Here is a 5026-nt window from a genome sequence, read left to right on the forward strand (position 1 = left end):
TCTATTATGTACTACCCTTGTCACCTTGGACAAGTCATTCATTTTCTTTGGGCCTCAGTTTCCTTATTTGTAAAATGAGGGAGTTGAAGTAGAGGGTTTTTAAGGTCCCTTCTGGTTCTAAATCTATGATCCTATGAACCTATAACTGGATGTCCCTTAAGTACTGCAAACTCAGCATGCCCATAGCCAAAATCATTATTTCCCACCCTAACCCCACCATTCTTCCAAACTTCCACATTTAGTTTGAGATCACCACTAACCTATACTTATACTCTTCTCATACTCCAGATCTAATCTATTGTCAAGTCTTAATTCTTTTTCCATAGGAACTCTCCATCCTTTCCTTCTTTTACACTTATATGACCATCACACTGGGTTAGGGTATGACCATCCTCTTGTCTATATTATTGCAATGATGACTTCCCAATTGATCTTTCAAAGTCAAGACTCTTTTCCCTTCAGTTCATTCTCTAAGGCTGTCAGATTTATATTGTTAAAATACCCGTTTGACCATATTGTTTTCCTTCCTAAAAACCTTCAGGTGTTTCTTATTACCTCTAGGTTAAAATGCAAACTCTTCTGAGCACTTAGAGCCCATCAAAATAAAGTTCCTGTTGTCTTTCTAGACTAATTTCATAGAATTTCTCCTCATAGACTCTACATTCCAACCAGCCTTTCCTGACCTTGGCTTCTACTTCTTTCTCTGTTATCCTCATTTTATCCCTTTCTTCCTCAGGAGTGAATTGGGTAGAAATATTGCTTTATGAAGAAAATTACAAATATGAATCAGTTTTGTTAACTTTAGAATGACCTACTAGTGCCTCATTCCAATATTGAACCTTGCTCCTTGCTCACTGTCTTAAAGTTAGTAAGAAACTGAACCAGTATTCTTGAACCTTACTTAAATCTCTAATCTTACTGTGTCATGCTACAAAGTCAGAGATCTATACCAATCATTGTGGGCAAATCACTTCACTTTTTTAGCCTCCATTTTGAAGGTGGAGTCAAGATTGAAAGGTTGGTAACTTTGCCTCAGTTTCCCAAAAACTTCTTCCTTTTTTGTTGTTCAGTTGTTTTCAGTCGTGTCTGTCTCTTTGTGATCCTATTTGGAGTTTATTTAGCAAAGATACTGGAGTGGTTTGACATTTTCTTCTGCAACTCATTTTAAAGATAAAGAAATGGAGGCAAGCAGGGTTAAGTAACTTGCTCTGGATCTCACAGATAAATGTTTCTGAGGCCCAATTTGAACTCAGAAAGATGAGTCTTTCAGACCAACTCTGGTATTTTATCCATTTTGTCATCTATCTTCCCACCTAGAAAATGCACCAAACTGAATTCTGAGTAAGAAAGCCAAGAAAGAGTCACAGTCAATATTTTTTTTTCCCAGCTGCCAGAGCAGCTTAGGAAGATAGATAGGATTATGGACATCAGAATGGTGACTAATAGTACAGGAACAGAAGTAGCACCAGGTTATGAGGCTGGGGAGCAGCCTAGCACTCAGGGATGCTAAGGGAACTGAACCCTTGGAAAGAGATCCCAAGAGACTCCTCTGCTGGCACTGGGAGTGGGAATAATTATCTAGCATTTCTGTCACACATTACTCAGTTCCTGGATATAGTTCCAGTGCAGAGTGGAGTGGTCTCAATGACAAGAGAACAGGGACCCTACTTGTGTAAGGAGTAGAGCAAAGACTAGTAGAGAAGTGATTAGATCTTTTCTTGGTTTGTGCCACATTAGAAGCACCAAAAACTTATAGGTCCCCAGAATGAGCTGTAAAAGCAACAGGAAGACATAAAAGACAGAAGCTCAGGCCAGTCATCCCACAGAAGTGAACATACCCCAACTCTGAAATAAAGCCCAATCAAAAAAATAGGTTGGAAAAATGAGCAAATGAACAACAACAAAAAAAGAACCTGACCATAAAAATCTACTATGACAGGGAAACTCAAGATGCAAACTCATGAAAACATCTATAAGCAAAGTTTCAAGGAAGAATGCAGATTGGACATGAGATCTATACAAATGACTAGAATAGCTAAAAAAGATTTTTTTGAAAGCAAAAGATGATTATAAAAATCAAATAAGAACAATAGAGGAAAAATGGGGAAATAAATGAAAGCGCTACAGGAAAATTATTAAAAGAGAAATAATGCTTTCATTAAAAAGAGGCACAAAATACAGAAGAAAACAACCTCTTAAAATTAGGGGGGGGAACCTTTATTTCTTCATCTGTGCAATGAAAATAATAATAGCAGCACATCTCCCTCACTGGGCATTGTGATGAGAGCTCTTTTTAAGATATATATCTTAAATTCAACATATCTAAAACTGAACTCATTTTCCCTCCCAAACTTTCTCCTTTTTCTAATTTTTCTATTTTGTTCTCCTTGTGTTGGGTCTGTCCTCATTATAGTCCTCCTGTCACTCAGTTGTCAAATTGATCTTTCTAAAGCTCATGTCAGACAATATCACCCCCTACCCCCCACCCCAATTCATGAAATTCCGATGGTTATCTGTTATCTCCAGGATCAGATGTAAAATTCTCTGTTTGGCTTTTGAAGTTGTTCATAACCCGGCTAATTCCTACCATCCCAGTCTTCTTACACTGAAGTATCCTAATTCTGTGTGTTTTCACAGACTTTTCTTCTTTGCCTAGAACACTCTCCCTCCTTATTTCTGCATTTTGGATTTTCTTGATTCCTTCAATTCTCAATTAAAGTCCTACCTTCTGCAAAAATATTTTCTTGGTCCTTCTTACCTTTCTTGGTATTGTCCCTCTAAGAATATCCCCACTATCCTATATATGTCTTTCTTGTTTGTATATATTTGATTGCCTGTTATCTCCTGTTATACTCCTTGAGATCAGAAATTGGGTTTTGGGGGGACCTTCTTTGATTTCTCAGTGCCTTGCACATAGAGGACACTTAACAAATGCTTGAGAAGTGACACTCAAACAGAAATCTTGCCATCATAGGAGATTACTAAGAGGAATCATCTGATTAACTCCATGAACTTGCAAGGTGGTGAGCTTTTGCTTAGGAAATTGATTACATTTCCCTACAGAGGATATTGACTACCCATTGGTGCCTATAGATACATGCATATTTCATTGGGAATGTGGTTTAGTCTTCATGGGGATGACATGGATGGGACACACTATTTATGGGTCAAAACCACCTCAATAAACTAGCCTATAATAAAGGGCATTTGCAAAATTAGACTCCCTTTGCCCATTTCAAGCTAGAGACCAGAAGAACTAAGAGTAGATCAGAATTTTGGAAGGATACTCATCCCCCTATCCACCTCCACCTCCTCCATTTTTATCCCAGGGGCTACCTTCCATTGGAAAAAAAGGGGGAGTTTCTAGATAATACCAGTATTAGAACTAAACCATTAATTCAAAAGTTGAGGAATACAGAGTAGAAAAAGTCCCTATAGCAACCTTTTGGAGAAAAAAGGCTCATGTGCCTCCTCCATACCCACTAGCTGTTAGATGTACAAGGGACTGAAGCCACGACTTGGGAAAACAAAAAAAACAAAACACTGATTTTTGCCTTTCTCTCCATCTGAGAAATATTCTGATGGAAGGAAGTTGCCTCCCTAGCAACCATACGTCCCTTTTCCTTTCTAGAGAAGTCTAACCCTTTGGGGGTTTAGTTTCTCAAGTTTGAATGCATTTATGGGTCTCTGAAGTGAAACTGAAATTCACCAGAATGTTTAGGAGTTGTCCTTTTACAAATCTAAGTCTGTTTATCTTCCAAAGAGAGTCCAAACCACAGAGTAGTGCTGTGAGATTGGGCTTTGGGGGAAGTTTGAACTTCTCAGTGAGGAAAAAGAATTTACATTGGTTGTTTTATGAGCTTTTTGTTTCCTCTAGTTGTGTGTGTGTGTGTGTGTGTGTGTGTGTGTGTAAAAGAAGGCTTTCCTGTAACTAATATGCATTGTGAACCTTGAATGCCTGTACAAGACCTTTACCCATATCCATGGAGACTAGGACATAGGTTATATGTGGAAACTGCTGAAAGAGAACTCTAGGTAAAAGCAAAAACAGCCAAAAATTTAGGATTTTTGGAGGGTTACTCCCAAGATTAGATCTGGTTAATTAAAATATCCTACTATTCCATTATAGAATTACAAGTTTATTCTCACTCCCATTAATTGCAACAGGCTTTTCTCCACTTTCTTCTATCTTTTCTTACAATAAGTATAGAGAAGAGACAAGAGGGATGGGTATGTGTGTGTGTGTGAGGGCTGGATGACAAATATGTTCATGCTTACTTGGTTTATCTCATTTATGTGACTCATATGACTAAGAAACTACAGACCTGATTCACTTAGCATGTAAAATCATCAAATGTTTGAACCAAAAGAAATCTGAGAAATCATCTAATACATCTGCCTTAATTTGTGGAGAAATTCAGAGATAAAGAAAGGTTCTTTGACCTACCCAAAGTTACATAGCAAAACCAGAACCCAAACCCAGGGCTCTTGGCTCTCAAGTCAGTTCTGTTTCCACTATTACATGCTGCAAAGCCCGGAAGATGATTAAGAAAATGATGGAGATAGCAGTGTTTTGAGAGCCTAGTACCAGTCCCCAGACCTGGTCATATTCTGGCAATTACAAAATCCTCTGCTCAAATCCAATCTCAGCAGGAAATATAATCTTAGAGAATGAGTGCCTGCTGTTTCTGAGAGTGTGGCCAACTATATTCATTTTAGTCTCCATGATCTGGACTTCCATTGACCTACATTGTTGTTCCTTTCATAGAATTCTGTCACAAAGTTAGCAATTGTAAGCAAGAGTGGAAAAAATGGCAGACTCAGGGTCAGAAACATGGTCCAATTCCAGCTCTGTTGTATTTAAGACATTTTAAACCTGGGCAAGTCAACTTCACTTATCTGAACTTCTGTTCCCTCACCTGTAAAGAGAATATAGTATATTATCCATTTTACGTGTCTGGGAGGAAATCACTGTAGAACATTTTAAATCCCTATAGATATGGAAGGTAGTTCATTTCTCTAACAA

The sequence above is a fragment of the Monodelphis domestica genome, chromosome 1 (genome assembly GCF_027887165.1).
Source record: "Monodelphis domestica isolate mMonDom1 chromosome 1, mMonDom1.pri, whole genome shotgun sequence".
NCBI classification, from domain to species: domain Eukaryota; kingdom Metazoa; phylum Chordata; class Mammalia; order Didelphimorphia; family Didelphidae; genus Monodelphis; species Monodelphis domestica.